Source organism: Macrosteles quadrilineatus, unplaced genomic scaffold (assembly GCF_028750875.1).
Source record: "Macrosteles quadrilineatus isolate MER2022 unplaced genomic scaffold, UCM_ALF_1.0 Scaffold_8__2_contigs__length_117827958, whole genome shotgun sequence".
Lineage (NCBI taxonomy): Eukaryota > Metazoa > Arthropoda > Insecta > Hemiptera > Cicadellidae > Macrosteles > Macrosteles quadrilineatus.
This window is the reverse complement of record NW_026542601.1, coordinates 96,675,045-96,686,010: the sequence shown is the minus strand read 5'-3', so window position 1 is coordinate 96,686,010 and position 10,966 is coordinate 96,675,045.

The window sequence follows — 10,966 nt, the reverse complement described above, 5'->3', positions numbered from 1 at the left end:
TGTAAATAATAACGTCTCAGTTCTTAAAGTTTTGTGTGAAGGAAGAGTTTTCGATGGTTTATTTTAGGTTATGACGTCTCATATTATACAACTGAAGTTTTGTTAGACTCTTCTATTGAATGGAAGGTTAACCATCCATGTTAAGTTAATTCTCCTTATGTTTAGTTATGAAGGTTGTTTTATTTATCATAATAGATGGACAATGACAGGTACATCGCAGCAGCAAGCCTGCACATATAAGAAAATTGCTGTTTAAGAAAACATGAACAATTTTAAACATAAAATTAGCTATCTTTCAAACAGTTTAATTAGTTAATTACAATCTTTTTGGTAATTTTAAAGCTTGGCCGTTCGTTAAGCTTTTCTTAAAATAAATCTAACTATATTTACTAGGGTAAATGGTACTTCCTTTCCAGTCTGTCATCCATAGCCCAAACACTATTTAAGCCATATACCCCAAACTTGGGTGAAACTATATTAAATACTACTTTTGACTATTCAATAGCCAATGATACTACCTTGAACATTGGTGTTCAATTATAATAGATTTATAAACTTATTAATATCATAGCAATTAAAATAACTTAATTTTAAACCCTTACAATTGTGGATATCTTTAAAACAGACAGTATCACAAAACAATCATAATTATGTTACGGTTTGTAATTTGTAAAGACAAGTTCAACAGTTCGTATGTTGGTAGTGAGCGAAATCAATATTTCTGAGACACCAACAAAAAATATCGTAACAAATAAAGGTTCAAACCGAAAATTTAAACATTGCATTTGTGGTTTAAATAACCTTACAATACTCTTCATTTGGAAACGCTTAGTTTACAGATGCGTTTGGAAAATAACACTGTAAAAGTAACGAAAGGGAAAGCTTGAAAATAGTTTGATCAATGATTTGGCATTACTGTACAAGTCCTAAGGCACGTTATATCAACCCTCTCTGTTGAAGAAAACCGTATAACCACAGGTTGTTTCCAAACACAGGCTTCTAAAATATAATACATTAAATATAAAACAATATGCATATCACCTCCCACCAATAAAAATCCTTCAGTTTACACGTAATTAAATTACTCCCGTCTGAAAAATAGCGTTACAAAATGAAGTAAGTAAATTATAAATTACATAAATATTGTCATACAGGGTTAGGCAAAAGTCTGGAACCCCCCCATTAACTTTAAAACGAATCACGCCAAGGAAACTAAACTGAGCACACCTTTATATGAAATGAAAATGCACTTTTTGGTCAGTATAAAAATTTTTTCCGGGACCCCAAAATGGGGGATTTTGGGGGCAACTCAAAAATTTCAAATGTTAAGCCCCATCGAGTGACACCTCATTTTGAAGGTCTTGATTTAAGAAAACAAACAACGCAAACTAGAGGTCCCTATCTTAACCCAGTCAAAAATGGCGGTCACTTGAAATTTCAAAAAAAGCAATTTGGAAATTTGAATAAAAAGTAATAACCCCCCTTCTAAGTTTTTTCTAATGTTAATTACAAAGATATCCTTTTGGTGGTTGTGCAACCTTCGCAGGTACTTTATTATTGTCATTTCAAAAATTTTGAATTTTCACCGAAAATGGGGGGTTTTGGGGGCAACTCAAAAATGTCCAATTTTAAGCCCCATCGAGTGTCACCTCATTTTGAAGATTTTGATTTAAGAAAACAAATTGTGCAAACCAAACTTTGTCATCTACTTCCAGAGTAATTTTATTAGTTCACTTACAATTATTGTACATTGAGGAAAACCAGCCGCATTACTCGAAAAACCCACATTGGAAAACAATAACTCTTGAGGGCAACTTTCACCGGCTTTGACATTCTAGGACCACAACCTTATCAGTAACTATCAGACTGGCATTTGGGTGAGACTAACCACTAGCCAATATGGTATGTTTCATAATTTTACTGTAAAATGGAGCTGAGTGAACAAGAGCGGATCACTATACTAATTATGCGAGGATATGGTGACAGAATCAGAAGTTATGTACAGGTAAAAAACTTATTTAATGATTCTTTTCCTAATCGTAACCCTATTTCAAAATCAGTAGTAATAAAAACTGTTCAACGTTTTGAAGAGACAGGCAGTGTCAAGGACCGTCCCAGATCAGGAAGACCGAAAACTGCTACAAACGAAGAAAAGTCATTGGATGTTTTGCAATCTGTTGTAGAAAATCCCCATGTCTCAACAAATGTTGTTGGCCTAAGTGTAGAGATCTCCCAAAGATCAGTGCGTAGAGTTTTACACGACAGCGGTTTTAAAGCATACAAACTTCATTTAGTTCAGGAACTATCTGAGGATGACTTCGATCGTCGAGTAGAATTTTGCGAGTTAATGATGTCACGTATTGATAACAATACTATTCAATTAAATAACATTGTTTTCTCAGATGAAGCAACTTTTATGGTAAACGGAAATGTCAACAGGCATAATTGTCGCTACTGGTCTGATGAAAACCCTCGCTGGATGAGAGAACAACATACACAACATCCGGAAAAATTAAATGTTTGGCTTGGTATTGTAGGAGATAGATTTATCGGACCGTTCTTCATTGAAGGTAATCTTAACTCTGCAGTGTACCTGACAATGCTCCAACAGCAGATTATTCCCGCTGTCCAGTTAGCAACTAATAACAGTGATCAGATTTGGTTCCAGCAAGATGGAGCACCTCCACACTATGGCCGGGATGTCCGCACGTATTTGAACAACATGTTTCCAAATCGCTGGATAGGGAGACGAGGGGCTGTCGAGTGGCCTGCAAGGTCACCTGATTTGTCACCACTTGATTACTTTGCTTGGGGCCACATTAAAGATAATGTGTATAAAACAAAACCACAGTGCATCAATGATCTGAGGAACAGGATAGTTGAGGAAATTCACAATGTTCCACGAGAATCCATTCAACATGCTGTTTCACATTTTTACAACAGGCTAGGACATGTCCAGACAGTACAAGGGGAGCAATTCGAGCATCTTTTATAAGGAAATTAGGTGAGTAGAAGCAATAAGATTTGATAATAATTATTAATGTTAAGATGTTTTCCTACGCCATATTGAAAGATAGTGATTAATAAGAATTGTAACATAAATTTCGTCTAATAACGTTTTGCTTTTTAATAAAACTTTAGTACGCACTGTTTATTGACTGTTTATTGATCAAGAATCTTCATAAGAGGTTATTAAATAGTGCGATGCATTTTCAAGTGACCGCCATTTTTGACTGGGTTAAGATAGAGACCTCTAGTTTGCGTTGTTTGTTTTCTTAAATCAAGACCTTCAAAATGAGGTGTCACTCGATGGGGCTTAAAATTGGACAATTTTGAGTTGCCCCCAAAATCCCCCATTTTCGGTGCAAATTCAAAATTTTTGAAATGACAATAATAAAGTACCTGCGAAGGTTGCACAACCACCAAAAGGATATCTTTGTAATTAACATTAGAAAAAACTTAGAAGGGGGGTTATTACTTTTTATTCAAATTTCCAAATTGCTTTTTTTGAAATTTCAAGTGACCGCCATTTTTGACTGGGTTAAGATAGGGACCTCTAGTTTGCGTTGTTTGTTTTCTTAAATCAAGACCTTTAAAATGAGGTGTCACTCGATGGGGCTTAACATTTGAAATTTTTGAGTTTCCCCCAAAATCCCCCATTTTGGGGTCCCGGAAAAAATTTTTATACTGACCAAAAAGTGCATTTTCATTTCATATAAAGGTGTGCTCAGTTTAGTTTCCTTGGCGTGATTCGTTTTAAAGTTAATGGGGGGGTTCCAGACTTTTGCCTAACCCTGTATATTTAAAACTATTAATTTTATAAAACACTTGATAACCAATCTCTATTAAAACCAAACCCAACATGACACAGGCTCCTAATACAGCCAATATCAAACCTTCGATATATTTCACGACCCTTTCACGAATGCATTGAACCCAAATCATATCAGGTCCAGGGTTCAACAATGAACGTATTCTGAGATAATCTACCGTAGCGAATAGAATTCATTTAATCTTATGTCACAAAAGATATGCACATAATCGGAGTAGCCAGGAAGGGTCGAACAAGCCCCAATCTGTCCTTTTGACCGACTCGTCTTTCTGCCCTTCCAAAGATCATTCACGATCCAACAAGGGGTTTACAGTGAAAGGTTTGTATTCTCATTGCTTTCGAATTGTTTGAGTCTACTACAGTTTAGGTTGGTCATTGGTAAATTGCGTTGAGTGGATTTGTTGAAAGCTTGCTTGACAGAGTTTATAAAAATATTGTGACAAAAGTAATTAAAAGCTGTAAAAATGGGAGGTGGTTCAATTACAGGGGTAAGATTCATCATATTGTTATTTTTTTCTATAATGCAACCCAACGTTTAAGATTGATAAAGCAAATATATGAAAAATAATTATTGCACTATTGATCTTTACCTACAGTTGCAAATTTGGGTATTGAGATCTCCCCTGAAAACTTAACTTTCTTGACGTATAACGGATAATTTACTTTTGACGTATGCTTCTACAATACATACACTGTGAGCTTGTGAAAACACCATGTTGAGTTTTAAACAAACTCCCAAGAGCACTACATCGTGTAGATAACAATGCTAAAATGCATATCAGCTGATCAGCAATGAAATAAAGGAAAATGAAAGAAGAGTTGCCAAAATATGAGCTTTTTTTGTTCCTAACAGTGAATCCTTGCACTTGTTATTTGGGTCGCATTAAAAACATCTTGTAGGCCTACATTGTGTGTTTTTCAAGTTTTTGTTAATCAATAACGTACAGACAGATTTTAAACGCCATGTATCTGTTAGTAACAAAAGCGCTCTTTCAAATCACAACTTAAATTTGTTTTTTTATAGGAAACGTTTAAGTATCTAATCGAAGCTGTCTATACATAATTATTCAAATCTGCAAAGGCTTAAAACACGAAACAACATTTTCCCAAGGCGTACTCCACCATCTTTACAGAAAAATAAATACCGTCATATAACATATCATTAAATCAATTGATAAACATTAATTAGCGAAACATTTCATGATCGTGTCTGGCAGATTATTACTTTCTCTAAACACAAAATAATGTGAAGTTACATAGAGCAACATAGTCGTCGTCTGCAGTGCGACGGCGACATGGAGTATAAAATATAATGACTGCATCATCCGATGTGACAAGCGACACTTATTGTTCGCTGTCCAATGGTTGGCTTTATTTATTACAGTTATGTTTTTGTAAATAACACACATCGACACAAAAACAGCTGGCTACTGAAATATATCCATGACTGGTTGGTTTATCTGTGATTGTGATGATTTTATTTAGGTTATCTGTTTAAAGGGTTGGCCTCATGATGACAAGTCGCCGGGTTTGAGCTTTGAAGTGTCTGGCTTCAGACTGATTGATTTCTTTAAATCAACAACTTCTTGTGATTCCTTGATTGGATTTCGTTGATCCCTCTTGCCACGATATGTCCTCTTCCCACTTGTCAAAATCATTTCGACGATAAACGCCCTACGAATTACCATTGGGGTGGTTCGGTATACTTGTGTTTTGCAAAATGTGGTGTGTTTTTAATCAGTTAACTAATACGGCACGTCCTTAATTACATTTTTAGGTTTAACGTTTCAGAACAATTATTACAATCGCTAACTCACGTTCAATTTGCCATAAAGTAGATCCCGTGATAGTCCTGCTCGTGCTAATAAACCTATCTTCTTAGTAGTTTTTACGTCGATCGAGGTTATACTATAGTCATGTATAATCTTGAAACCAAACAGTTAGTGCCTCAACCTAATTTACTTGAATTGGGTTTTTTTCTGCAAAAGTAGAACTTTCCAACATAATAAAATACGCATGAACTTGTAACAACATAAATGGTTTGGTATCAAGAATACATCAATCTCCAGTACAATTTGTGAAAACTCTTAAAATTGTATTGTTTTATTTCCAATAACTATTGTATAATGCCAATATCTTTTGTATAATAACTGTTTCTAACAACTGTCATTCTGTAATGTAATTGAAAACCTCGTCTGTTTTTATTAGAGCTATTATGTTTTGCACCTTATCGAAAATAAATCTGTAATTCGAGTTTTCCAATTATCCTTAGAAACCGAGAAGAACACATCACGCAGTTGTCTATTGAATAATAACGTTTAAAACACTCATTCTAGATTAGAGCTTTTGTTACTCAACTAAATTAGAGATCGGTAGTCTTTGTTATAAACCAACTAATTAACACTTTCGCCTCAGTTGGTAAACATGAAAACAGAACATTCGAGAGAATGCTTATCAATAGCAAATAATGCTTCGACAATATGCAGCAGTTCATTTCAACGTCAGTTGTCTTCAATTCGATCAACTATTTACAGATTTTACGAATCACTCAAATCACCAAGCAACGAACTGTTAACTAAATCAGCTGATTACCCACAAACACATTCGCAGAAAAGATTACGTGTAACCTAACAAAACCAATTTGGAGCGTTACAATTAATGAGGGACCGACTACCAAAGGGGGTTGGTACAATTCCATCCATTAACACAACGTACTCATAATGATCTCAGACACCTTTCAAATTATCCAGAACAGTGGAAAAAGGCAATTTGTGCGACAAAAGTTGCCGGATCGGACAAAGCTGTTATTGTTTCTTCGCCCGAGAGATTTCAGCGATAATTAATTAGTTATTGCGCGCTCGGTGTCCCTGGTGTCTGTTACAGTGAGTCTGAATGTTATTGGAGTTTGTTGATCAACTGAGACGAACTGAGTGATTGTGTAATTAGGTGTGAACCTACTGAGATTACACGTGATGTTGGGTTTTATTGGTTAGCCAATTATCGTTAATGGTTTTTGTAGGAGGACAATATAGATTGTAAGCATGTGGCCGGTAAATGGACTCCAAATACTAGCCTATGTAACAACATCCATATGTCCAAAATGTATAATTATTTCTGGTTTAAAAGACCAGGATTGCATCAGTAGGATGATATTTGTCGTCGCTTAAGAACAGTAGGTGACTGGGAAAACAATTTAAATAATCACCTTATGGATTTATTTAGGTGGGATTCTTCAAGAGATGTGTTACTAATTATTAATATCTCAACTTTCTATTTTCTTGTTTTACACCTTTACTTCAGATGCATGGTGACAAATATTTTAAACTGATAAAATCAATCCAGGTCGCTCCTGGGTTGTTTTCTTGGTAAAAATAATAGGCAAATAGTTGCTTTGGAAAGTAAAACATATTATTACAAAAAATATTAAATATTAAAGATTTATCAAAATTATAACATGTATTTTCAAAACGGAAATAATTTTATTTCTGTGTACATTTTCTTGTTTAGTACCTGGGGACCGAGCCATGGCTCGGTAGTTTATTTCCATTGTACCACTATATCGAGTAATCTTCAATGTAATCATTGCTCAATAGTAAAAACTTATGTTTTCCCTTGGTACTGTATTTTGTAATTTGCTAGTACAGTATACTGTGGGTGACTTGCTATAAACACACATAACAAGTCTTTTGTTTACTTTTCACTTGCTATTTTGTTCAACCAACATAGTTACTTGGCAACCCATAAGGCCAATGTCAAGAGATCTTTGTGCAAGCATACATACATTCAATCAAACATTGCTCATATAAAAGTATAGGGTAAAGTTCTACTAAGTTCTACAAAAAAAGTTCCAATGAACTTCATATTTTACCTAATTTTAAATCGAATTATTTGAACAGGGAATGAATCTTACAAATTATTTTAGGCAACATTTGAGTAAAAGTTCAATAAGACAAATATAAATTTACCTGTTTGCATATTTGCTGTGGCGGGTATACTTTTATTGGAGAAAAACTACAAGTAAATTATATTTAAAACGAGTTAATTGTTGATAGTTCGTCATCAACAATTCTTCCATGGGTTTTATGGGTGTATACGGTGGGTTATGGAAGAAAATATCCTCGAAACAAAACTTGTCCTGTATAACCGTGTACACCATATAAACTCAATTGTTTATGAAATTGTAAAGTTGTGTATATACAAACCGACCCCAACTTAAGCTTTAGCATTAGTTTACTAGCATACTCCTATAACCAATTTTTAAACATACTTGTGGAACGATTAAATGTTCAATGGTCCAAAAACAACCTGTTTACCAACCCCTGCAAGTGGTTTTAAAATTAATATCATCCCCCTCAATGGGACGAACATATTCGGACAGAAGACATTGTTTGCATAAATTACATCCATTGTAAAACCCGCGAGGGGGAGGGATGTGGAAAATGAAAAACACGTCAATTCGGATCGTAGGGTGGCCAGATTAGGGGTAAACAATAAGGGTGCTTTCAACGGGTAATAATAATAGAATATGTAAAACGAACGCGAAAGCGTGTGTAAAGGGGTGAGCGGATCCATTAGGTGACAGAGCAAAACCGACATTACTAAAATTACTCGAAACACCCTTCATAATCCTCTTCTGGGATTGTTTTGCCGGAGATCGTGGAGAATGGATCTCCGGGACAAAACATATTGTCGTGTCTTTTGGAGCCAGAGACACTGAGTTGTCTTACCCCTTTTTCCCGCGGATTGTGCGGCCGTGTCCCCGGAGCATTGCGTCGGCAAGCGTCGTATGCAATATTTTATACACACAACTGGGGAATAAGAGAGCGGTTGAACCCGGTTTTCGCTGCAATTCCCTCTAGACCGTCTTTTTAAATCCTGAGGCATTGTGAGGTTGTCACTTGTAGAGCAATGCGTGATTCTCTCCAACTGTCCCGGGAACGCGAGATTTGGCAACTGCATTTCAATATTGTACAGTGAATACGCGGTGAAACTGCATGAATGCTTTCACGTGTAAATGTCTGCGATTATAACTATAGGTTGATTTATAAGCGCTAACATTTTTATATTAGAAAGGGTGGATTAATGAAATGGAGTTTCGTTTTAATCGGGTGTTTTTATTGCTCCAATTACTTATACACTTTTGATTATGTGTTTATGATTTTTGTGATAGCATTGCATTTTGCCCGCATATATATAAAAGAGCATGATTCATCTATGAAAATAACATTAAATTGTACACCAAAAATATGTATTTTTCGTTTAGGGCAACAGCATTGGCTCTGATCACAATACAAGGACTACGTGTTATTTGTTGTAGAGTATCGACCTTTCTCTGCAAAAGAAGGGGAGAATTCTGTCAAGATTTTCTTTGGAAATTACGAGGTTGTATGTTTGTATGTTTTATTTATGGTAATCGTATGGAATTTCAATGCTACAACGGATTACAAATATAACGAAGGTTTCATATATCAACGATCAATAATTATAAATCATTGAAATGGGGACGCCACCTAGGTGCGTATTTTAACCCAAATATGAGTGAAGGATAAGTGTAGAATGGTGTGAGATGATCTGCGTAGCTTTGTACTATAAGTAAGATCAGCTGTTTCATTAGCGAGGAGCATTCATTTAAAGCCCAATGATCAGGAATAGCTGGGTCCAGTTTCGAACCATCAAAAAGCTACAAAGGTAAATTATTAATTACAGAGGGTTCGACAAGATGTTGATTAGAAAGACAATTGAATTGCAGTAAGTAATCATATACTTTCATCATTCAACGCCTAAATCATAAAATGAAATATGACTGATTTTCCTTTCTCACTTTTCGAACACCCTATATGTGAGTTGACACAACTAAGCCTACTCCCGCTGGAATACTGAGCTGAATAGTTTTTGCTAAAACATTGATCTCCCAAAACATTCGAGTACAAAATCATTGTTTGCATGAAAACTACGCACATTGAAATAGGTGTTTGGTTGCCAACAAACTATTACTGTAGGGGTAGGCAATAGTGTGCAATACAATGCAGGATCCGACCAACTATCACGGCTTTGTCTGCGCTCTCGCTCCACAATAATATTGTACTCATTTGTAATGTTTTATCCCGCATTGACTGTGTTTATTGGGTTCATTCTCCGAAACAATCCCAATAGGAATTCTTGTTTTCAAACTGTCCTTTCATTACTGGTTATAATGGATCTCTGTTTGGTTCTGAATTCGTAGAGTAAACGAGTAACCGTTTGTAATGTGACGTTTTCTTTTAACAAAAGAAACTCTTGATATTCACATATATGTGCATGATATTATGTGTTTGGTTCGAGAGCATTTTTTCAAATTTATAATAGTTTTGCTACATAATGAATCTTGGATTGGTTGATCACGCATTCATAAACAGGTAAACGAATTGTTTGTAATGTGGTGTTTTCTACGAACAATACAAACTTTGAACATTGCTATACATACATCTTTGTTTGGTTCGACTTACAACAGTTTTTCGGATAATTTTGATTTATAATGCAAATTTTATTACGTTTAGCTTTATAGTTTTTGGAATTTATGGATATTTAACTTTGTAACAAATATGCAAAGTTTGTGTGTTAGTTTTTTTGTTGCATAACGACTAACTACTGTATTTAAATTGTATCATATAAGCTTATTGTTCTATTTCGTTGAACAGATTGTAAAGTAAATAAAATGTTAAGAAAAGCTTTATGACAGTTCATTTGGTTAAGTGATATAAAACTATTGATAGCTTAAACTGTTATTAATGCAATTTTTCTATTCCTAAATCTAAATTTTTCTAATTAAATCTAAATTTATAGATCTTCATTTGTTCCTTCAAAAACTAAGAACATATTTTCAACATTATTTCAACATTTTTACAGAGCATTTTATTTATTTTATATTAAAAAATTTCGAAATAATGTTTCCATTAAAAATTGCGTTACTTTCTACAGTACATACTTTTGCAGCCATTAGTATATAAGTAAGTAGTATAAAGTTATTGTTTAAGTTGTTTTGTTCCAGTATGGACTCAACAACGTAAAATATACTAGGCTACTGACATGAAGAAAAAACACCAAAATGAAATTAATACATTATTTTTTTTTTTTCATTATTTGTTCATATATCAA